The sequence below is a fragment of the Zingiber officinale genome, chromosome 11B, assembly GCF_018446385.1.
Source record: "Zingiber officinale cultivar Zhangliang chromosome 11B, Zo_v1.1, whole genome shotgun sequence".
In the NCBI taxonomy this organism is placed as follows: Eukaryota; Viridiplantae; Streptophyta; class Magnoliopsida; order Zingiberales; family Zingiberaceae; genus Zingiber; species Zingiber officinale.
This window is the reverse complement of record NC_056007.1, coordinates 21485997-21511197: the sequence shown is the minus strand read 5'-3', so window position 1 is coordinate 21511197 and position 25201 is coordinate 21485997. Positions and strand designations below refer to the sequence as shown.

The window sequence follows — 25201 nt, the reverse complement described above, 5'->3', positions numbered from 1 at the left end:
CAATTCTAAGCATACAACATTAGTTTCATTATGTTTTTATCAGTTTAGTGAGCATGTTTAGTATTACTTCCAGTATTCAGTTTATTCCTGTATACCATGAGTACTTTGCTATGAGATGAGTACATGTATCTTTTCCTATAGCATTTCAGTTTTAGTATTGTTGCATTATTTTTTTATGCACTTCGAGTTTTGTGAGATAGATTAGTACTTACTAAGCGTTTTCGCTTATAGATCTTTTCTTTTTTTTTCCTCCTACCGCAGATAAAGGAAAAGCTAAGATATGAAGGGAAACGACAGGATGGTGGTGGTGATGAAGGTGTGTGATGACTGTGACTATGGAGAGATCCAGAGAGTGTTATCAAACTTGCAGGACCTATTTGATTAGAGTTTATGTTTTAGTTCTTTTCTTCAAATACTGTTATGAAGTTTATGTGATTGTGATTGAGCTTGATTCGTATTGTAGCTTATTTATGTCCTATTCTGGGAGTTGTGTTTAGTTCTTGTTGCTAGTCTAGTCTTTTGGTTATAGTATGAATTTATTACTGCGTGGTTGTGAATAAAATGTGTTCCAGCCGCATGTGGCTGCGTATATATATCTTGTGTATTATAGATTTGGTCACCGGTACAGGGGAGATTTTTTGCTGAAATTCCGTGATAAATCTAAGTGTCGCTAATAATAGCATAAGTGACACTAGTAAGTAGAGTAGTAGTTAGGTACCGGTCGCCCTTAGAGAGTAGTAGTAAGAAGGGTGGGTTGTTACAGTTGGTATCAGAGCAGTGTTCCATTCTCCAGCATCACACACACATCAGCATCATCCTTGCCGTCTCCAAGTAAGAAAGTATTTAAATCCTTTCTTTATTCTGCTTTCCTTATTATTAACTGCAGTATAGAGTACTTGTTTTTTTTTTTTGTACTTAAGTAAGATCAAAGATTTAGTTTCCCTTTTCTTTATTCATATTTAAGTATGATTAGAAGGGTTAAAGTAAGATATCAAGCCTTTACCTTGAATAAATAGATGGCAAGAAGAGGACGTCCCCGTGCTACTCACACTGAGGAACCAGCTCAAGGGAACGAAGTGCCTAGAGCAACTGAGCCCAACCTTTCTGAAGTGGTTGCTCAGCTCCAGAGGCAAGTAGCAGAGCAGCAGCAAGTGATTGCCAATCTGATGGCAAACCAGCGGTTCCTCCTCCTCCGCTTGTCACCGCGAGACCCCGGTGGTAATCGAGACTCCACCACTACTGGAACCGCCACAGACCGCTTATCTTATACAATGGTCGAAACAGAGCTTCTCGAGACACGATCGAGCCCGGGATGCCGTGCTTGGTTTAAACACCGGAGAGCACTATGGAGCTTCTTGACTGGCAAGTGTCAAGTATGCCTCTTTCTGCCTATCTGCAGATGCTCGTATGTAGTGGGAGAGGATAAAGACCAAGAGAGCAGCCGATCAGAGATTTTCAGTTAGAGTTCTATGAAGAGTTCTATCACCAACAAGCACTACGAGGAGTTTATAGAGTTCAAGCCAGCTAAGATAGAAGACAAGACAGTAGGGAGCCGGAGCCCCAGTCAAGTAAGTGCGGAAGAATAGAAGGAAGGTAAGAAAGAGGGGGTTCGGGTGGTCTGTGAATATCCCGAGGTATTCCCAGCAGATCTACTTGGACTACCCCCCAATAAATGGGTAGATTTGAGATTGAATTGGTTCCTGAAACCGGCCCAATTTCAAAAGCTCCGTATCGCATGTCTCAAGCAGAGCTGAAGGAGTTACAAGAACAACTACAGGAGTTACTTGAAAAAAGGCTTCATTCGCCCTAGTCACTCACCTTGGGGAGTTCCTGTGTTGTTTGTCAAGAAGAAAGATGGATCAATGCGGATGTACATAGACTACAGAGCTTTGAATCAAGTGACGATCAAGAACAAGTACCCTCTTCCCAGGATCGACGACTTATTTGCTCAGTTAAGAGGAGCAACGGTGTTCTCAAAGATAGACCTACGCTCTGGGTACCATCAACTGAAGGTGAAAGGAAGAGATATACCCAGAACGGCGTTCAGGACCAGATATGGACACTACGAGTTTGTGGTCATGCCTTTTGGAGTGACCAATGCACCTGCGGTCTTCATGGACTTAATGAACAGAGTGTTCAGAGAATATCTTGACAAATTTGTCATTGTATTCATCGATGATATTCTGGTCTATTCAAGGACCCTAGAGGAGCATGACACGCACTTGAGAATAGTATTGCAGACCCTTCAGCAGAAGCAGCTTTATGCTAAATTCTCCAAGTGCGAGTTCTGGTTAAAGCAGGTGGCGTTCTTAGGTCACATAATTTCTAAAGAAGGTATTCAAGTGGATCCAGCCAAAGTGGAAGCGGTCAACAACTGGAGTAGACCCAAGAACGTCAGAGAGATCAGAAGCTTCCTTGGTTTAGCTGGGTACTACAAGAAGTTCGTGGAGGACTTTTTCCAGGATAGCCTCTCCACTAACAGCCCTCACCAGAAAGAACAAGAGATTCGAATGGTCAGATAAATGTGAGCAGAATTTCCAAGAGCTAAAGAAGATATTGATTAGCGCTCCCATTCTGACTGTTCCATAGAGCGACAAGAGTTTCGACATCTACAGAGATGCTTTCAAGATGGGCTTAGGAGCTGTACTCATGCAAGAAGGAAAAGTCATAGCTTATGCTTCCAGACAACTCAAAGATTATGAGAAGAACTATCCCACTCACGATCTTAAGCTGGTAGCTGCGGTGTTTGCACTGAAACTCTGGCGACATTATTTGTATGGAGTTCCGTGTGGAATCTTCACAGATCATCAGAGTCTTAAGTACTTCTTCACTCAGAAGGACTTAAACATGAGACAGCGCAGGTGGCTGGAGTTGGTCAAAGATTACGACTGTGAAATCCTCTACCACCCAAGCAAAGCTAACAAAGTGGCAGATGCACTCAGCAGAAAATCAAGTGCATCCCTGATGTCTTTGTCATCATTAGCTCTGCCACTGCAGAAGGAGTTGTCGGATTTTGGACCTGAAATTATTGAAGGGCAACTCTCTGCATTGACCTTAGAGTCTACATTGCTTGTGGAGATGCAGAGAAAGCAAAGTGAAGATCCGGACATCCAGAAGATCAAGCAGGGGATACAGAAAGAAGACAACTCAGAGTTTAGAGTAACAGATAGCGGAATCCTTTATCAGGGGAGTCGCATTTGCGTGCCCAATGATGAGGAACTGAGGAAGAAGATCTTAGAAAAAGCTCACAGTACAACGTACTCCATGCATCCTGGTTCTTCCAAGATGTACCAAGATGTGAAACAGAAGTTCTGGTGGTCAGGACTCAAAAGAAATGTAGTTAAATATGTCAGTACCTGCCTGACATGTCAGAGGGTCAAAGTAGAACACCAGAGACCAGGAGAAGTTCTTCAGCCTCTTCCAATACCAGAATGGAAATGGGAAGTAGAGCTGGGCATTCAAACAGAGCTGATAGACGAGACCACTCAAGCAATCCAGAAAATCAGACAGAGAATTGAGACTGCCCAGAGCAGACAGAAGAGTTATGCTGATACACGCCGTAGGCCATTGGAATTCCAAGTAGGAGATTCAGTTTTCCTCAAGGTCGCTCCTATGAAGGGAGTGAGGAGATTTGGCAAGAAGGGCAAATTAAGTCCTCGCTATGTAGGACCTTACCTGATCATAGAGAGGATTGGGAAAGTAGCTTACAGGCTGGACTTACCACAAGACATGTCAGGAATACACAATGTATTTCATGTCTCTATGCTAAGGAAGTGTCTCCATGACCCGAGCCAAGTGATTCAACCTCAGTTAGTGCAGATCCAAGAGGATCTTAGTTATAAGAGCAGACCTACACAGATAGTAGACAGAGCAGTCAAGAGATTGAGAAACAAAGAAGTACCACTAGTGAAGGTCGTCTGGCAGAACCAGAAGCATGAGGAGATCACTTGGGAGCGGGAGGACAGTATGAGACAGAAGTATCCAGAGCTATTCTAAGTTCGAGGATGAACTTTTTATAAGGTATGGGGGATTGTAACAACCCAATTTTCCCTATTTTGAGTTCCAAATGTCCATAAAGATATTTGGAAATGCTTTTAAAATATTCTAGAGATTTTTAGAAATTTTTAGAGTATTTTTACGTAATTTTTGGAAGTCGTTTAGTATGTTTACAAAAAGAAAGAAATCTGTCAAAACCGAAACTCGAACCCACGACCTCGGGTCGGACCGACCCAACCAGACACGGCCCAACCAACTGAGCTATGCTCGTTTTGTTAACCAAGTACGAAGCGAGATGTATATAAGTTGTAGTTAATAACAGAAATGCCCTAAGTATTATAAGATGGGTTATTTCCTTCTCCCGAACCCTAACCTCTCGATCCCTCTCCTCCTCTCTCGCGACAGCGGCGGCGCGATTCTTCCCCTCTCGCGGTGGAAACGAGGAAAGCCGGCTTAGGGCTTAACTCCGGCGATCGACGAGCTTCTTCCTCCGAGGGTTCGGCACACATCCGAGAGAACTCTCGGCAAGGTGAACGCACGGACGAGAAGGGACCGAGATCTTCAAGCTCCATCCGAACCCCTAAATTTCTCCTTCTCGGTTGTAAGTCCAAGCAATCAATGGGTAAGTACTACTCACCTGCGGTAGGAGTTGCTCCGGATTTTGGGTTTCGTTTCCTTGCTTCCGGATCTTTTTTGTGCCGAGTAGAAGAATATGCTAGGGTTTTCTTCCTTGCTTGTTGAGATTCCTTGTTCCAAATTATGCCATGAGATTCCTTGTTCCCAAATTTCTGCTGTGAGTTCGGTAGGTTTGTGAAAGTTGCTGCCATCTTCCGAATTTATCAGATTGGGTGTGGACAGGTTTCAGTTGGGAATTTCGTGTAGCACTTTGATTTAAATAGCTTGCGTAGCATGAAGTATGGTTATCCTTGCTATTAGGCAATGTACATGAGATGGTATAGATTTCCTCTTTAGCATGTAGTTTCGGATTGTGCTATTAAATTGGCATGAACAGCTCGGTTTTGAGTTGCTGTGCAGTTCGGGTCGTGCACGAGGAATGTGCTGTGCAGTTCGGTTTGGGTGTGTTTGGTTGGTTTTGGAGATTTAGAAATCCTCACAATGAGGTGAAAGTTCTTCTTTTAAAGTAAGACCAAGGTCTTTAGTATAGATTTGGTTTCGATTTTGTAATGCAGGTGATTTCCTGGACAGATTCGTAGCAGATGGAAAAAAAATGGATTTTTCATTGGCTTTTATTCTAGTTTTCTACCATATATGCTAGTTCCTGGATTAGTTCGTGCAAGCATTAGTAGACAATCTAAGTTCTGCATTCTATGCCCTGTTTTTACAGCATGTTTAGAAGTATTAAAGTAGCATTCTTTGCCTAGTTTTACAGCATGTTTAGAAGCACTGAAGTAGCATTCTATGCCCTGTTTTTACAGCATGTTTAGAAGTATTAAAGTAGCATTCTTTGCCTAGTTTTACAGCATGTGTAGAAGCACTGAAGTAGCATTCTATGCCCTATTTTTACAGCATGTTTAGAAGTATTAAAGTAGCATTCTTTGCCTATTTTTACAGCATGTTTAGAAGCACTAAAGTAGCATTCTATGCCATGTTTTTATAGCATGATTAGTAAGTCCAGATGTGCTTTCTTTTTCTTTATTTTATAGCATGTTTAGAAAGTCCAGATTTGCTTTCCTTTGCTCTATTTTATAACAGGCTTAGGGAGTTCAGATTTGTTTTCCTTTGTGTTATTTTTATATAGCATGCTTGGTTGTTGTAATCCTATACTTGTTAGATATATATCTAAAGGATTCCAATAAGCTCTAATAAAGGATTATGAGAAGTATGAGTAAAGAAAAAGACCAAGGTCTAATTAAAAGAGATAACAAGTAAATTAAAGTAAGAGGCTAGTACCCGACATCCAAGAGCTTGTCGTTAAACAAATCCAGTGACCATTTCCGAGGTCTTGGCCCTGGTAGACCGAGGTCTGCTCTTTTAGGATTGGTGGCTCGCAACCCCAACCTATTAGGGAACGCGCATGAGTTGGTACTAGGCCTGGGCCCAAGAAAAGAAAACCAAAGAAAGAAAAGTAAAGAAAGAAAGAAAAGGAAGAAGAAAGTAAAAGTGAAATTAAAAGATTAATTTCAAAGAGGAAGTTATAAGTAAATGAAACAAGTATGACTTATGTTTAGAATCAGCAGAAGTTTAGTTTCTTCAATTCTAAGCATACAACATTAGTTTCATTATGTTTTTATCAGTTTAGTGAGCATGTTTAGTATTACTTCCAGTATTCAGTTTATTCCTGTATACCATGAGTACTTTGCTATGAGATGAGTACATGTATCTTTTCCTATAGCATTTCAGTTTTAGTATTGTTGCATTATTTTTTTATGCACTTCGAGTTTTGTGAGATAGATTAGTACTTACTAAGCGTTTTCGCTTATAGATCTTTTCTTTTTTTTTCCTCCTACCACAGATAAAGGAAAAGCTAAGATATGAAGGGAAACGACAGGATGGTGGTGGTGATGAAGGTGTGTGATGACTGTGACTATGGAGAGATCCAGAGAGTGTTATCAAACTTGCAGGACCTATTTGATTAGAGTTTATGTTTTAGTTCTTTTCTTCAAATACTGTTATGAAGTTTATGTGATTGTGATTGAGCTTGATTCGTATTGTAGCTTATTTATGTCCTATTCTGGGAGTTGTGTTTAGTTCTTGTTGCTAGTCTAGTCTTTTGGTTATAGTATGAATTTATTACTGCATGGTTGTGAATAAAATGTGTTCCAGCCGCATGTGGCTGCGTATATATATCTTGTGTATTATAGATTTGGTCACCGGTACAGGGGAGACTCTGCCGAAATTTTTTGGTAGAAATTCCACTGGGCCGTGATAAATCTAAGTGTCGCTAATAATAGCATAAGTGACACTAGTAAGTAGAGTAGTAGTTAGGTAACGGTCGCCCTTAGAGAGTAGTAGTAAGAAGGGTGGTTGTTACATTACATTCTCCCCCACTAATAAAAATTTGGTCCCCAAATTTCGTTATCTATCATCAGCAAGTACTAACAACCAATAGATAGTATAAATGCTGAACGGAACCATAACTTACATACCTCAAGTGAAAACGTGGGGGGTATCGAGCTCGGATCGTATCCTTGAGCTCCCAGATAGCCTCCTCGTCGGAATGATGCCGTCATCCGACTTTAACCAGTCGGATTGTCTTATTCCGCAGCTGACACTCTTTCCGGTCCAAAATCCATACCGGAACCTCCTCATAAGTGACGTCAGGCTGAATAGGAACTGAGATATCTGTCAGTACATGTGCCATGTCGGGTATGTATCTCCTCAGCATAGACACATGTATACGTGAAACACATCGTGGACGCCTGCCAAGGACAGCGATAGTGCCAACCGGTAAGCTACTGCTCCAATCCTTTCCGAGATCTCGAAAGGTCCAATGTATCGTGGAGCTAACTTACCTCTGAAGCCATATCTCTTCACTCCTTTCATGGGTGAAACTCGCAGAAATACATGGTCGCCAATAGAGAACGCTAGGGGTCTGCGTCTCCTATCAGCATAACACTTCTGGCGATCCTGCGCCTCTAACATCCTCCGTCTAATAATACGGACAGACTCTGCCTCCTGCTGAGCTCTATGAGGTCCCAACCACTGGGCCTCCCCAACCTCATCCCAGAGGGTGGGTGTCCGATAAAGCCTACCATACAACACTTCAAACGGTGTCATCTGGATAGCTGAATGAAAGTTGTTGTTGTAGGCAAACTCTACCAATGGCAAATGGTCCTCCCAATTGCCTCCGAAATCAAATACACATGACCTCAGCAAGTCCTCTAGAGTCTGAATGGTCCGCTCTGACTATCCATCTGCCTGCAGATAGAAAGCTGTATTGAAATGGACCTGAGTGCCCAAGGCCTGCTGCAGACTCTGCCAGAAACGAGACGTCAACCGTGGGTCTCTATCCGAAATAATAGTCAAAGGAACACCATGCAATCTGATGGTCTCCCAGCAATACAGATCTGTCAATCGATCCAGGGAATCAGTCTTTCAGATCGCTAAGAAGTGCGCGGATTTGGTTAATCGATCAACGATTACCCAAATCGCGTCATAGCCTCGTCGTGTCCTAGGCAAATACACCTTAAAGTCCATGGTAATGTGTTCCCATCTCCACTCAGGAATAGGAATCCGCTGAAATAATTTGGCAGGTATCTGGTGCTTAGCCTTCACCTGCTGACAGACAAGACATTTCGCTACAAATTCTGCGATGCCTTTCTTCATACCGTTCCACCAGTAGGAACGCCTCAAATCTCGATACATGCAGGTCCCGCCTGGATGGATTGTAAATTGAGAGCGCTGAGCATCCTGTAGTAACTCCTCCTTGACCGGGTGAGATGGAGGTACACCTAATCGATCTCGGTAATATATAATACCCACATCAACGCGGTGAACTTGGTCTGCTACCCGGAAGCTATCTGGCTGTCAATGGACTGTAAACGTTGATCACCGGCCTGGGCCTCTCGGATCCTCATCCTGATCGACGACTGAGCAACCATGGTAACCAGAATACCCTGCTCTGTCTATCCCTGCTCCTTAAGGCCTAACTCGGAGAAACCCTGAGTCAAGTCTGTGACCACAACTCAGTGGCATGCTAAAGTCCCTCTGGACTTCCTACTGAGTGCATCAGCAACCACATTAACTTTCCCCAGGTGGTAGCTAATGGTACAATCGTAATCCTTCAGGAACTCCATCCATCTCCTCTGTCAGAGATTAAGTTCCTTCTGAGTAAAAATATATTTGAGACTCTTATGATCAGTGAGAATCTCAAATGTAATGTCGTATAAATGATGTCGCCAAAACTTCAGAGCAAAGATGATGGCAGCTAGCTCCAGATCATGAACTGGGTAATTCTTCTTATCCTCCTTCAACTGTCGAGAAGCATATGAAACTACTCTATCGTGCTACATCAGAACCGCACCGAAACCCTGAAGAGACGCGTCGGTGTAGAGGACAAATTCATCCTCTCTAGAAGGTAAAACCAAAACTGGAGCCGACACTAATCTCCGCTTCAGCTCCTGGAAGTTAGTCTCGCAGTTCTCTATCCAAGTGAACTTCACGCCTTTCCTGGTCAGGCGTGTAAGTGGCATAGCAATCCGAGAGAAACCCTCAACGTATCTCCAGAAATATCAAGCCAAACAAAGGAAGTTGCGAGACTCTTCTATAGACTCCGTCTACTCCCAACGGTAACAACCTCGATCTCCTGTGGAACCACGGTATACTCCTATTGGTGACCGTGTGTCTCAAACATCTCACAGAAGACAACCAAAATATGCACTATTGATCTTCGCATATAGATGTTCCCATTGAAACATCTCTAGAACTATGCAAAGATGATGTGCGTGACTACCGCGGATCCGAAAAAGATCACAACATCGTCAACAAAGACAATGGAAACTGTTGATGTAGAAGCATCCGACGATCGAATCTTAGTTTTGATAATGGCAAAGGATTCAAAGTTAAGTTTGTGTGTGATCTAACATGGTTGAATGAGTATTTCAGGAAAGTCCTAGCTGCAGTTAGGCAGGTGGAAAACCCTAGGGGGTGGTAACCCTAGGTCATAGGGGGTGGTAACCCTATGCGGAAAGTCTTGGCAGGTCGATGGCTTCAGGCAAAAATCCTAGGGGGTGGTAACCCTAGGTGGAAAGTCCTGGTGTCGCGAACTAGGTGAAAGACTGGACTAGCCGGGAAGCGGATGTCCAGCAGGAAGTCCGGAAGCGTCGAGTGCTAAGCAAAAGTCCAGTCAATCTGGAGGATCGACTGGCAACAGGTAAATCGGGTCGACCTAGGATTTCCGGTTGGAAATCCGAAGTCAGATTCGGACAGTCCGAAGACTGTCAATTCTTCTTTACAATGTTTTATCTTATTCTAACACTGTCTTGCAGGGGATTTTGCTCGGACTAACCTTTGTTTGCAGGTGAGGAACCTGCTGGAAAAAGGCTGTCCGGGCGCCCGGGATGGATCCGGGCGCCCGGGACCAAACTTTATCCCTGCCGCGACTTCGCCACGTGGAGCATCCTGGTTGGTTGGCCACGTCACACTCCAGGCGCCCGGAAGGGATCCAGGCGCCCGGAACTTCATATAAAAGAAGGGTCGAGGTGCAGCTTCAGAATAACAATCTTCTAAGCAATCTCTCTGCGACAAGCTGCTAACGACTCAATCCAGAAAGTGCTGCAACGACACCCCGACAACCCGGAGCTTCAGATTTAGTTTTTGTTGTCGGTATAATCTGTTTACTGCTTTGAATTGTAATTAGTCTGTAATATTTTTATCGTGCTTATAGTTGTTGCCCACGGAAAGCGATCAAGGATCGCGGGCCTTCGAGTAGGAGTCGCCTTAGGCTCCGAACGAAGTAAATCTCCTTGTCTCTCTGTGTTTGTTATTTCTTCATTCCGCTGCGCTTTTACTCATTTGTTTTACGAATCGAAAGAAATAGCCACGAACGCTATTCACCCCCCCTCTAGCGTGGTCTCGATCCAACAATTGGTATCAGAGCGGGGTCGTTTTGAATTGGTGCAACCACCTTTCAAAACAAATTTTTCGTGGTATTTTATATTTTTCGGAGTCAATTAGAATCTAGCCTTATAGCTTTATTCTAATTCTTTTATCGAATTGGCTTTTGCTCGAAGTTGGTACAACACCACTCGAGCTCGTTATTATTACTATTCTTTATTCCCGCACTACTAATCCAAGACTTAGTCTTGGAACATATATTTTTGTTGTTCTTGTTGCATATTACAAATGGCTCAACAAGAGGGGTTCAGTACTGTTCGTCCCCCACTATTCTCCGGAGATGAAGAATGGAGACGTATCTAAAGATCCAGTTCGCAACATGGATGATCATTAAGACGGGACTTCAGCTACCTTCCGATGACGACTGCAAACCAACTCCCTGCGAGAAGTGGGACGCCCCTCTAATCAAAAAGGTGGAAGCCGATGCCAAAGCTACCTGCACCCTCCAGTGCGGCCTTTCCAAAGAAGAACTCAACAGGGTCGGCCCGTTCTCTTCCGCAAAGGAGCTCTGGGAAAAGCTAGTCGAACTCCACGAAGGCACTAACGACGCCAAGGTAAGTAAAAGAGATCTTTTACTTAATAAATTATATAATCTAAAGATGCAGGAAGGCGAGATGGCGAATTCCCTACATGCGAGAATCCAAGACATCCTCAATTCTCTTCACGGAATCGGGCAGAAGATAGAGAATCGGGACGTCATAAGGTATTCTTTAAACTCATTTCCAAGGAATACATTGTGGGCATCAATGGTAGATGCCTACAAAGTTTCCAAGGACTTGTCTTCATTAAAATTAGACGAACTATTTTGTGAATTTGAACTTCACGAGCAGACTAATGCACAGCCAACCGAGAAAGGTATTGCGTTGGTTGCAGGTACAAGTCGAACACGGGAACCGAGATCACGACAAGAACGAAACCGGAGTCGGAAGATGAACCAGACTCAGACGATGAAGACATTGAAATTACAACCGAGTTGATAAACCTCGTAAAGAAGCTCTACAAGACGAAGGGCTTCAACAAAAGAGATCTAAAGAAGGCAGTGAAAATGAAGGAAGGTTCACAGAACTCAAAGATGAAGTTTGAAGTTACATGCTACGGGTGCAACCAAAAAGGGCACATCAAATCCAACTGCCCTAACCTGAAGGAGGTCAAAAAGTAAAGAAAGAAAAAGGTCCTTAAGGCAACATGGGACGAATCTTCATCGGAGGACGATGACGACAAGCTCGAACAGACCAGTCTACTCGCATTAATGGCCCGGGACCAAATCGTCGAATCCGGAAGCGAGAGCGAGTCTGAGGCGAAGTCCGAGCAAAGCCACGGATCCGTATCCGTTTCCGAAGGACCAGACCCCGCTGTAAGCATCTCCCGGTTAAACATTTTAGTTAGTTATTTATTGCGCAAATTAGCTAAGTCAAATCTGAAAGTTAAGTCACTTCTAAAGGAAATAACTGTCCTTAAAGAAGTGGCTGACACTAAACCCTTACCTGACCAGAGTCAGACTGAATTTCCAACTCAAGTTCAAAGACTTGAGGAAGAAAATTCAAGTCTAAAAAATCAGGTTAAAGATTTAAAAACTACCTTAGAACGGTTTTCTTTGGGCTCCAAGAACTTGGACTTAATTCTTGGGATACAAAGGGCCATTTACAACAGAACTGGGCTGGGATATAAAAGTAAATATAAATCTTACTTATCCTTAATATACAAACAAAGTAGTAACTCAGTCCAAGCATGGGTCCCCAAGTCCAAATTGATCAATCAAGTTAGACTTGGTCAATACTGGGTCCCGAATGATCAAATACACTACCTCGATAGACCATATCGAGGCCATGATCCAGGGGGAGCAAAAAGAAAAACGATATTAAAAATTTAAATTAAAAAAATATATATTCAAAATTAACCTATAAAATTCAAAATTCGAAGTTAAATAATAAATTCAAAAATTCAAAATTCGAAATTAAATTCAGAAATTCAAAATATCGAAATTAAATTAATTAAAATGCAAATTAAATTAAATCAAATTAAAATCAAGTTAAATTCGAATTTAATCAAATTAAAAGGAAGGCTCCATATTATCTGGCATCTCCGAACTTAATCCACCCGATAAGGGTAACCAAGAGCAGACTACCCGGCAGAGTAATTAAGGTTAGATAAAATGGGCTAGGTTTAACTTGACACACGGTACTGGTGAAGTTTTTGGATGATAGTACGTTAGGGAAGCTTGGGCATCGCATGTCTAGGAGGATATGGCTTCGACCTGGTGCATTTGGCCAAGTGGAACTGACTGAAGCTACCCTTAAATGGATCCTAACTAGTTAGACCAAGGTTTAGTATTAAGGTCAATGGGTAAGACTATTTTGAAAACCTCAAAGGCATGGTTACTTTAATGAGCTCCTTGTGACTCACCATAGCCCAGAAGTTTATCCAAAGAATGCTTACTTGTTGAACCCAAAGCTAAACCCAAATCTAACATAAAGTTAAACAAAACCCTAAAAATTGAACTAACTCATCTCACAACAATTATAGGGTTCCCTGATTGAAAATTTAAAATCGGGTGAGATGACTAGGAAATTAAAATTAAAATTGATTTAAATCAAGTTAATTCAACTAAATTATTTCAAAATTATTTTAAAAATCTTTAAAACTTAATTTCAAAATATTTGAAAAATCTTTTAAAAATCTTTAAAACTTAATTTCAAAATATTTGAAAAATCTTTTTAAAAATCTTTAAAACTTAATTTCAAAATATTTCAAAAATCTTTTTAAAATCTTTAAAACTTAATTTCAAAATTCTTTTAAAAATTATTTGAAAAATCTTTTCAAAATCTTTAAAACTTAATTTCAAAATTCTTTTAAAAATTATTTGAAAAATCTTTTCAAAATCTTTAAAACTTAATTTCAAAATTCTTTAAAAAAAAATTTGAAAAATCTTTTCAAAATATTTAAAACTTAATTTCAAAATTCTTTTAAAAATTATTTGAAAAATCTTTTCAAAATCTTTTCAAAATCTTTAAAACTTAATTTCAAAATTCTTTTAAAAATTATTTGAAAAATCTTTTCAAAATCATTTCAAAATCTTTAAAACTTAATTTCAAAATTCTTTTAAAAATTATTTGAAAAATCCTTTCAAAATCATTTCAAAATCCTTAAAACTTAATTTCAAAATTCTTTAAAAAATTATTTGAAAAATCCTTTAAAAATCATTTGAAATATCCTCTGAAAAAAAATTAATTTCAAAACCCTTTTCAGAAGTTATTAAATTCTTTAAAATTCTAAACTCAATTAATTTTTAAATCTTCAAAATAATGGTCACCTATTTGGAATTCTAACTGATATTTTCAATGTTGTAAATTAAAGTAAACTCCATCTCACACTCACTCATATGCTAAACATGCTTGTTAATCTAGAATGAGTGAGATGGAAAATTAGGAAAATAATTTTTTTGACCTCTCATGCTTGAACTCCTGAACTCAAAATTTTATTAAGGCAATAATTAAGGGGAGTGATTTTGAGTCGGTTTTAAAATTAGTCTTTTTAAAAAATTTTGACTTGACCTCAAAATTAAAAACTAGTTTCGGCATATCTTCGAAAATTCAAGCTATTTTAAAAATTAAAATTATTTATGACCTAACTTTCAAATTACAACTCCTCTATAAGCTAAATGTTTTCAAAGCTTAATTAAGTTTTCTCTAACTAAACTTAGTTAAATTATTTTCTAAACTTAGCTAATTGGCAAGATGTTCTCTAGAGGCAATATTAAAGTTTAAGCATGCTTGTACTTAAGGGCACTGATACCTGATCAAAACCAAATCTTTACTCATGCTTGGACTTTAGGGCTCTGATACCTTACTAAAACAAAATGACAAGCTATTAACAAATAAGGTTATCGCTTCTCCTTTGCCTTAAGTATTTTTGAAACACATTTCAAAGCAGCCTTTTCAAAAACTTTCTCCAAATTTTCTAGTATCCTCTATTCTGAATTGTTTTCTTAAAAAGTTATTTAAGCTGAAACCTCTTCGAAAATTCGTCAAGGTTTTTGAAAATTATTTAAAGCTTTGAAAAAAAAATTTCTTTTGGAAATTTTCTTTAAAAACCTGAATATTTTCTTTCAAGAAATTTTTTTTGAAAATTCTGCTTGAAAATCTTTAAAGCTGAAAATTTTGGTTGAAAATTTCTGAAGTTGAAAATCTTGTTAGCAAATTTTTGAAGTTGAATATTTTTGTTAGAAAATTTCTGAAGTTAAAAATTTTTCTATATTACCTCCCTCCTTGCCTACGTTAAAAGGTTTTCTGCTAAAATTCTGTCTTGAAAAATTAGGTTTTTCAAAACTCGCTCATTTTTGATATATGGCAAAGGGGGAGAGTAGAGAAATTCAAAGAAAGAAATAAAATAGAAATTCAAAGAAAATATTTTAAAGGGAGCCTGTATTAAGGGGGAGCTATGTTTATGCTTATTTTTTTATATCACGCTTCTTGTGCTTATATATAATTGCATAATTTTTACTTAACATTGAATTTCGGTTGTCATTATCAAAAAGGGGGAGATTGTTGGTGCAGAAGCATCCGACGATCGAACCTTAGTTTTGATAATGGCAAAGGATTCAAAGTTAAGTTAGTGTGTGATCTAACATGGTTGAATGAGTATTTCAGGAAAGTCCTAGCTGCGGTTAGGCAGGTGGAAAACCCTAGAGGGTGGTAACCCTAGGTCATAGGGGGTGGTAACCCTATGCGGAAAGTCTTGCCAGGTCGATGGCTTCAGGCAAAAATCCTAGGGGGTGGTAACCCTAGGTGGAAAGTCCTGGTGTCGCGAACCAGGTGAAAGACTGGACTAGCCGGGAAGCGGATGTCCAGCAGGAAGTCCGGAAGCGTCGAGTGCTAAGCAAAAGTCCAGTCAATCTGGAGGATCGCACTGGTGGAGTAGGTGTCGGGTCGACCTAGGATTTCCGGTTGGAAATCCGAAGTCAGACTCGGACGGTCCGAAGACCATCAATTCTTCTTTACAATGTTTTATCTTATTCTAACACTGGGATTTTGCTCGGACTAACCTTTATTTTCAGGTGAGGAACCTATTGGAAAAAGGTGGTTCGGGCGCCCGGAGGTCCGAGCGCCCTGAATCCCTGCCTCGACTTCGCCACGTGGAGCATCCTGGTTGGTTGGCCACGTCACAATCTAGGCGCCCGGAACTTCATATAAAAGAAGGGTCGAGGACAACAATCTTCTAAGCAATCTCTCTGCGACAAGCTGCTAACGACTCGATCCAGAAAGTGCTGCAACGATACCCCGACAACCCGGAGCTTCAGATTTAGTTTTTGTTGTCGGTATAATCTGTTTACTGCTTTGAATTGTAATTAGTCTGTAATATTTTTATCGTGCTTATAGTTGTTGCCCACGGAAAGCGATCAAGGATCGCGGGCCTTCGAGTAGGAGTCGTCTTAGGCTCCGAACGAAGTAAATCTCCTTGTCTCTCTGTGTTTGTTATTTCTTCATTCCGCTGCGCTTTTATTCATTTATTTTACGAATCGAAAGAAATAGCCACGAACGCTATTCACCCCCCCCCTCTAGCGTGGTCTCGATCCAACAGAAACCGATCCAAACATCTTGGGAATACCAAAATCATCAAGTCTCTGAAAATATCTAAGGCTCTGCAAGCCCTAATGGTAAAACCGAGATACATAATGTTCGTATCACAGACATTCCTATCCATAAGATCTATGATAATAAGTCGAAAATCTAATCGCCAACAACATAGATCACCAAAGAATAGATCCTCTAGTGTGAGAGCAACGCTCCATCACATGAAATATCACATATATGGGAGCAACGCTCTACCACAAGAAATCCTCCATATGTGGGAGCAACGCTCCACCACAAATAATACATACGTGTCCAAAGCACCTAACTATCCAACTAGTGACTGTACAAGATCACTCTGCCACAAATCAGTGTGGGTAGCCTAGGGTATAACAACCTAGATAGCAAATTAAATCCATAGTCAACTCTCTCAACATCCTAGTGGATCACCCACCAATAGGAGAATTAGTTGACAGGGTAATGCAACAAATGGCATAATGTAGACACTCAACATTCTACATTCATCATAGGTAGAATCACCATGATGCTACCAACAATACATCTGGCACACGTACACACACAACATAGGTATGATCAACATAATCCTCCAATTATTATACACCAAACACACACACAACTCAGGTATATTCAGTATGATACCTCCAACAATACATACCGAACACGTGTGCAAAAATCAACGTAGGTATAATCGACAATACACCTCCAATAATACTCACAACACATACCAAATGAGTATAATCACTTAATACTTCCAATAAAGCCTAATAGACACAAGTGTACTTATAAATCGAATATAATCCACAAGATACCTCGAATCTTACACCGAACACATATGCTCATATCACAACTCAGATTAAATCGACAAAATACCTCCAATAAACCAATCAGACACGTACGCCTAACCACTCAGTATAATCTACTAGAAACTCACAATAATCATCATCTAGACAAATATACACCCACTACATGCAATTTGATCGTCTATCATAGAACCCCTACAACACATAATAATCAAGTGTATAAACTACACAGGTATATATAATCAACATATTTAATCCAATCTACCACACAAACCCTATGCTACCTACTCTCATGGTTTAATGATATAACTAAATAAAATCAAACATAAAGATCATACAGGAAAACGTAATCATAGACAATCCAACCAGGTACATACAGTCTAAACCTAAAGTACTCATGGAATAGGATACATCGATCCTCTATAGACTGACCAAGTCGACAATGATAAACGACTAATTCAGTCTTTTCCACGTCAGTACGAGTCATGTACTCAAATGTGCTCTAGATACCTAACTAAGCACAAATATATAAAGATTCGAACCTCTAAAAATAGAGTATGATAGTCCCCTACCGATCGGACCAACATAACTAAATCGGTCATCTACAAACTAATCAAGAATACCTTAATCCGTCATAAGCAACTAAGGTATATCAATCCACAACTACCCAAATCAACAAGTGTGAATAAGACTTCTTCTGACCGATGTAACAAGAGTAAATCAATATTTACTGATGAAATTAACTAAGATAACATGGTATTCTACTGGCTAAATCAACATAACTATGTAGATACTATCCACTGCACGGCTAATAATAGCAGAGGCTGGTATGTGCCTCCATCTCCAACTAGTAGTAACAGAAGCTAAAACTATTGGTGGTATGATATGAAAAATCACCAGAAACTATAACCCTTAATCTCTATTAAGATTAACCAAGATCAGTGGTTTACCTAACACATAAAATATATGTTATATCAACTAGACATGTACTAAATAAAAAGTGCTAATACATGTCATAAACTATCATAGTCAACAATGCATACTAACAAAATGGTAGGGTAACAGTATACCAACATACCTCCTATAGCTTGGAGATGTCATGCCACTGCCAGGTCCCAAAATCTGAAAAGTCACATCGAGAAAACTAAAACACGAAATCCGAAACACGAGATATAAGACACGTAAATAGTACTCTGATACCAATAAATTATTATCAGATAAGTCTCGAAAATTCAGAACACATAGCAAGTATCGTATACCTGATCTGATACTACTAAATTGTCACACCCCTGGGGAGTCCCTGTCCGAAAAAATTTCGGCAGCACCTCCCCTGTACGGGTGACAATCTGAAACATTTCTACATACACAATATACATCAGCCACAAGCGGCTGGAATATACACACAACCACGCAGTTTATAATACAGCCTACTCGGCTGATACAATAAAAACACAACCACGTAGTTATATGTAAAGCAGCCCACTCGGTTGTATCAAAACCAAAACCCAACGAAAAATGACAGATACTAAATACAAACCAAAACATAAAATTGCTAGCCGGCTAGGCTTACACAACCAACAACCAATACAAAATACCATATAACAACATCAACACTCTTGAAGCAAAACCGGATTATAGAGCTAAACACACTGATACATAAAACAAATAAAACTTAACGGAAAACTTTAGTCTTCTGATGTGACGTGGGAACTGGCAGACAGGATACCCCCAAGCGACCATAACAATCTAGTACCTGAAAAAGATAGTGTCCACGGGGGTGAGTTCAACAACTCAGCGAATACCAATAGACATGCCTAGTAAGATATATCTAACAGCAATAAACATAGAATACAGCTTCCTAATCATATATAGGAAAAATTCAAAACTGAACGGTAACTAAGGAAGCTGTCATCACCAGGAACTCCTATCCAGAACAAAAGGGTCGTCAAACCGAGAGTGTCATAAATCCTGTATGCATGTCAAACATATGCATCCAACCAAATGCAGCAAATAAATGCAGCAAACACAAACAATAAATGCATCAATGCGTATGATGTCAATGACATGATCACCCCTGACGCCAGTCAGCCATCTCGCACATAATGGTGAGGCTGAGTGGGTAGAGTTGTGACAACCGTGCACTCTGACATCACTACCCCTGATGAGTGACCGAGTGGACGGGATGCTGTCAAAGTACACCTATCCTCCTTCCCCAAATCATAAATGGGGGAGCTCAATGCTCTCATCTCCCGGTACACAGTGACGGGGAGGAAATCTCTGCCGGTTACCACGCTGCGTCACACTACCCATGAGCGGACTGATAACCATGATTTTACTGCATTATTTTGATCCATTTATGCATGGTTTTGATGTTGGTTTCATAGTTTAAATCATGGTTATATTACATTTTTGTGCATTGTATAGATTTTAGAATTAATTGCAAATTATATTATTTTTGGTGTTATTTGATGCTAATATTTGATTTTTATTTTGTAGACATCAAAGGATCTTAGATTTGGATCTATTTGGACCGAAATTTGGCTCGAATCGGAGTTCAAAAGACAAGATCAAGCTTTGGGTCGATTTGGGCCGTTTATCAAGAATAGGACAGATCTGAACCATCCGTTGAAGATCTGGCCGATCCAACCTAATCGGGAGCAGATCTAAGCCATTGATGAAGATCCAGAAGTTTTGATCCAGATCTGAGTTCATCCAGCCATTGATCCAGCCGGATTAATCTGGGCCGTTCATTGAAGATCGGCAGATCTGGGCCATCCAGTGATGATCTGATCGATCCGACCTACGGGAGGGTAGATCCAGACCCTAGATCAATATCAGTACCTTCAGATCGGATTTTGGGCAAACTTTCACCGTTGATTTAGCTCCAAATTGATCCCAGCCGTTGGTTCAGATCTGGGACTGATTCAAAACAGAAGCTACAGTGGTCTTTCTGCTTCGTCGACTCCACAGCGCAGTAGCTTCGTCCCGCGGCGATTCTTCCGGATTTCGACCCCTTTCCTTCTCCAATCCATTTCCAAAGCTTCAACCTCGGTGGATAATCTCTACAGCAGCTCATCCCGATCATTTGGAACCGTCGTTGGGTGTTCTCTCCGACGGAAATCTGCTCTCGGATCTTCTCTGTTCCAGCCCGATTTGGAGGTGGTCTTCCAATCGGCGTCTCCGATTCCCATCAGTGGCGCTTGGAGGTGGTCCTGAGCTTCACTCGACGTTCATCCGCGTTCCACGCCTTCCATCAGATCCACAGGCAGATTTCCAGATTTTCGGCATTTTCTTGAGTTTTGGCTTGTTCTAGCTCGTCGGGGGTAGTCCGTCGGCGTTGCGGAGCATACCTGGAGCTGATACGCCGCTTAGATGCTCCATTGAGGTCCAAAGTTGGGTGGTTTCGACTTTGGCACTCTTGTGTGACGGCTTGAGTGTGAAACTTGTGGAATTGGTTGTGAGTTGGATTGGTTAGGATTTATTTCGTTTTCTTCTTGTTCTGTAGCTTAGAACTTGTTTCTTTTAATGGTTGTTATGTTTTTATGCAAGTAATTTAGTATTTCTTTACCTTGTTGTAGTTTAATTTGAGTTTAAGTTGTGCTTGATTAATTGTTTAGAGTTTAAGTTCTAAGTTAGGGTTTACATCTTGTTTTAGATCAGATTTTATTCCTGTCTCGTTATTTCATATTTAGTTTAAATGTGTTGATGGTTTAATTATAATGTAGGGTGACAATGCATTATGATTGGAACATTGGCACATTGTTAGATTTCATTCTTGATTTAGGTTAATCTCTTTATTCGCTGTGCTTGTTTTCATTTGCTAGATTTAAATTCAAGCTTTAAAACCCCCAACTCCATTTTATATCGAAAACCCCAAAAATAGGAATAAAAAGACAATCCTAAATTACATTCTACCGTTGGTTCCTCGGGCTCGATCCTGGGCTCGTTACTACAACATTATTGCAAAATTAAGGGGTTCAGTGGAAAATACATTTGTACTAATTTGATAAGCCCATTCGTGACATTTAATATAGATTTTGGGCTTTACCAAATTTTGGCGCCGTTGCCGGGGACTTTATAAGCATTGTAGTAATTTTAGGATTGTTGTTTGATTGCTTTCATGATTATATATTCATGTGTTGATTTTATTTGTTCCTGAGTCTTCTGATTTTATTTGCTAGTGTTTCAGTGTAAGAACAGGAAATTCATGTGACCATGGATCCATATCATCAGTATTTTGGAGATGGGATGGAGAATTATTATTTTCAGCCTCAGACTCAGTTTTATCAGCTTGGATATCAGTCCTACCTACCTATGGAGCAACGAAATAGGTATGAGGATGCACAAGAACAAATTGAAGAATCAATGTGGAAATGCAATGAAGTTATGCAACAAATGAGAGAGCATCAAGAGCAGCAATTTGCAAGGATACAGAATATACAGAGTCAGTTAGATCAGATAGCATCATCTATTAATCAGTTACAAGCACAAAGAGCCAGTGAAGAGGTGGATTGTGGAGATCTTGTCAGGCCTGACACTACTTCTATTTCTTCACAAGAATTTTCTAATATTATTTGTGATGATGATGTAGTTGTTAAAATTTCTGAATCTACTGATGATGTTGCTTTAGATGATGTGAGTGATGCAGGTCTTGTTGCAGAAGATGATTTAAGTGTAGGGGAGTGCTTACTGGAAGCATTACCTCAAGAATCACCTGGATTTGATGATGATGAAGATGTAAGTGTAGGGACTTGTGCTATGGAGCCAAGCACCCAAGAATCACTACATAAGGATGTACATTCACCAGAACAAGAGTCTGAGCAATTACTTGATGAGGAAGAGGTAACAAACACCACTCCAGGTACCTTTCAAGATGACAAGGTGAGTATTTTGTGTAATTTTTCAGAGAATTTTATTGAGGTACCAATTATTGATTTTATTAGTTGTGATGCAATTCTTGATATATATTTTACCCACACTAATATTCTCCTATTTTCTTTTTATCCCACATGTGTGTGGGAGGTGTTTTCTTTTATTGATTGTGTAGGAGAACATAAGCTTCCGGAGTGGGTGCTTAAACTGAACCGACTTAGACCTCCGGAAAGAATTTTGAAAGGAAAAAGGATTAATAAGAAGAATTTGAGTGGAACCATGATTACTCCACTTCCAGGGTGGCTACTACTTCTAAACCTTCTTCAACCACCGGGAATGAAAGGGGAGTTAGTTCCAATTTTTCTTGCTCTTGCATTTTAAATTCATGTTGTGTTTAGTTTTTCTTTAATAAATTCTTTATACGTTCTTTAGTTCTATACTTTGCAATTTGCATTTTACTTTCATACTTTGCATTTTGTTTAGTATACATAGCATGTCATTTGAATAAAAATTTTCCATGGGATTTTTCTAAGTAATATTTTTAAGATGGTAAATGGTCTCTTAAATTTGATCATCAAGTTTAGGTCATGTGACATGATTGAATGCTTATCTTACATGAAATTGGTTAAAATGGTGGTGGATTTCAATTTGATTAATTGAGCTTGTTTGCATGAATATTACCTAGTGAGGTCCACTTCAAGCCTATACACTATTATTCTCTCTTGTGTGGCATGCAATCATAGCAATTGAAACTCTAGAACTTGCTTAGTTTCTTTTCAAAGTCACAATAACATTGGTATGCATGGAAATTGAGGATTTTGTCAATTTTGTTTCCCTTCATACTTCCCAATTCCTTTCCGCACAATTTTCTTTATACATTCTCATCTAGTACTTTAATTCTTGATTACCTTTGCTTGCTCTATTTCATTGAGATTTTGGTAGAATTGCTTGATGAGTTAGCTTTATCAAGATGTGGACAACGTGGTAAGTGTAATTGTTTGTGTCAAGATATGGATGGAAGTTTTAGACGGTTACTGAACTAATTTGGAGTGCTCATCTTTGGGAAATTCAGAAACTATCTCAGCAGTAGAGTGGCTGATGAGTCATTAAGGATAATGAAGAGCTAAATGAGAGTTTTTGATAAGTGGTTGTTGACAGCAGTAACTTGGGAACTATGTCAGAATATAGATTTAGTCTTATAATGAAGTTTGTGAAGCTTCATTTAACTCAATTTCCAGTATTGAAACTTAAGGACGTGAATCAGAGAATTAGACTTATTTCGGAAATTTGGAATTGTAGCTAAATCAAGTTGCTGGAGTGTTGCAAATTTATGAAATCTGGTGCTGTAAAAGGTTTCAAAGAAACAAAAAGTTTAAGGGATTTCTGGAAGCTGAAGAGGTTGTTTAATTTTAATCATTCACTTTCTAAATTAATGTCGCTTTATTTTCAGAAATGGTTTTTGAAACTCAGTCCAGCAACTGAATTGATTGCAGAAATGGAACATCTATGTTATTTTTGATTGGAAGTGCATCATGAACTTATTCTCTTTTAATTCCAGTATCAATTGATATCTTCAGCCGGATGAATTATATATGATTTGAACTTAAGCTACCTTAGGCTTCCAATTCTGAAACTTAAGCTTCAATTCTGGAAAATTTTGAATTCTGGTTTTACAAGCTGAAAATTCTGCAATTTCATATTATGGAGGCAAGGAAGACATAGGGAAGGCTACTGGATTTGCAATGCTTGAAATTGAAATCAGAAATCTGAACTAGAAGTGCAGAATTCAAAATTGTTCTTGCTGAGATAACAAGTTCTGGCACATAAGTAAAGTCTGAAATTTGGGAATTCATGTTGTGGCTGTTTGAATATCAACTTAGCAATGCATAACCTGAAATTTCAGATTTCTGAAATCTATTCTGAAACAAAAGTGCAGAAATTCAGAATTGCAGAATTGCAGAAATTCAGAATGAGCAGGGCTTCTTATTATTGAAGTTGTTGTAGTTTGCATCAGTGGACTTTTACAGCAGCCAGGAGCTTGGAATTATATATCGCTGCCAGTTTGAAATCCTGAAATCTGGAAGTGTAATTAAATCAAGCTGCTGGAATGGAATTTGATACATATCTGAAGTGCAGGAATGAAGTTTCTGAACCTGCATTGAAAAACTGAACTTGGACTGTAATTCAGACTCCAATGAGCAGGAACTCTGCAGAAAGAAACTGTAGTTGTCAATCAACATAATTGAAACTCAATTTCTAACCAATGCACAGCCGAAGTCTTCATGACTTAAGCTGAAAATTCTTGGAGTTCCAAATTCTGAAATTGGTAGCTTTAATTTTGTACTAAGGAGAAACTTGAAAGTGTAGATTTGATGATTGTAGCCTGGTGTTGAGTAGTCTATGAACCTGAAATTTGAAAGATGATTCAAGTTATTGTATCAGATTTGATATGCTGAATTCAGAAGTTGTTGTGATACATAGGGAGTTGCATTTGCTGGAAAAACTAAGTTCTTTATTTCTGCAAGGTCTTATTTCCAGTTTCAATGTTAACCCTTGCTGCTTCTCCCATACCTGAGCAAAAAGAAGGCATTTTGAATAGCCAATAAAACTGAAATTGATGTGTCAACTTTAACATGTTGCGTGCCAAGCTTTGTGGTAAGTTCCTGGTCAGTGGGAAGCTCAAGTCAAGTTCTTGTTTAATCAGTAACAAGTGATGTTAACAAAATTGAATCATACAAAAAAAAAAACACACAAAGCAGGAAACTTTGTTTGTTAAGCCTGAATCAAATTTCTGTGACTTCAGTGAAGCTAAATTTTTAAATGAGTAGCTTCACATTTGATTGGTTGAAGCTTTGGTAGATGCTGAGAATTCTAGACTTGGACTCTATTTCTGAAACTGAAGACAGCAGTTGCATGCATTTGGAATTCTGCAATTGGAATAAGTTTGTGAAGTTGTTGATCTTTGATTGTCATTTGATTCTCCACCTTTTTCAAGTCTCTTGTGTGCAAAACTTTGAGGCTACAAGGAATCAAAGTCCTGATACTAATCCTGGAAAGCATCCTGCTGAAAGTCCACAGTGTTGAAATGAAAACAGAAATTTTATCAGAGGAAGCCCTGTTGAGTGCCAAATCCACTTGTTGCTATTGTTCAGTAACATCCTAAATTCGACTTCTGTTATTCCAGTGTAAATTCCTAGTGTAAGTTGTACAATTTCAACATTAAAAGGATCCTAATCTTGATTTTCTGAAATATGATTTGTGAAATTAGATTTACTGTGATAACTTCTGGATTGTATAGTTAAAGTACTAGTTTTCTAGAGCTCTGGTTAGCTGAATTACTCTTGTTGACTTCACATTCGTTTGCTTGAG

General features: G+C 39.3%; 1 long non-coding RNA gene across 1 annotated transcript; it reads right to left on the bottom strand.

Annotated features, from left to right (window-relative positions):
- Positions 1–23578: 23578 nt before the first annotated feature.
- On the bottom strand, positions 23579–24499 carry LOC122034392. Its single transcript, XR_006126701.1, has 3 exons — positions 24404–24499; positions 23986–24238; positions 23579–23909 (listed from the first exon to the last, which is right to left on the bottom strand). It is a non-coding gene; the product is annotated as an uncharacterized LOC122034392 (long non-coding RNA).
- Between the last annotated feature and the right edge of the window lie 702 nt (positions 24500–25201).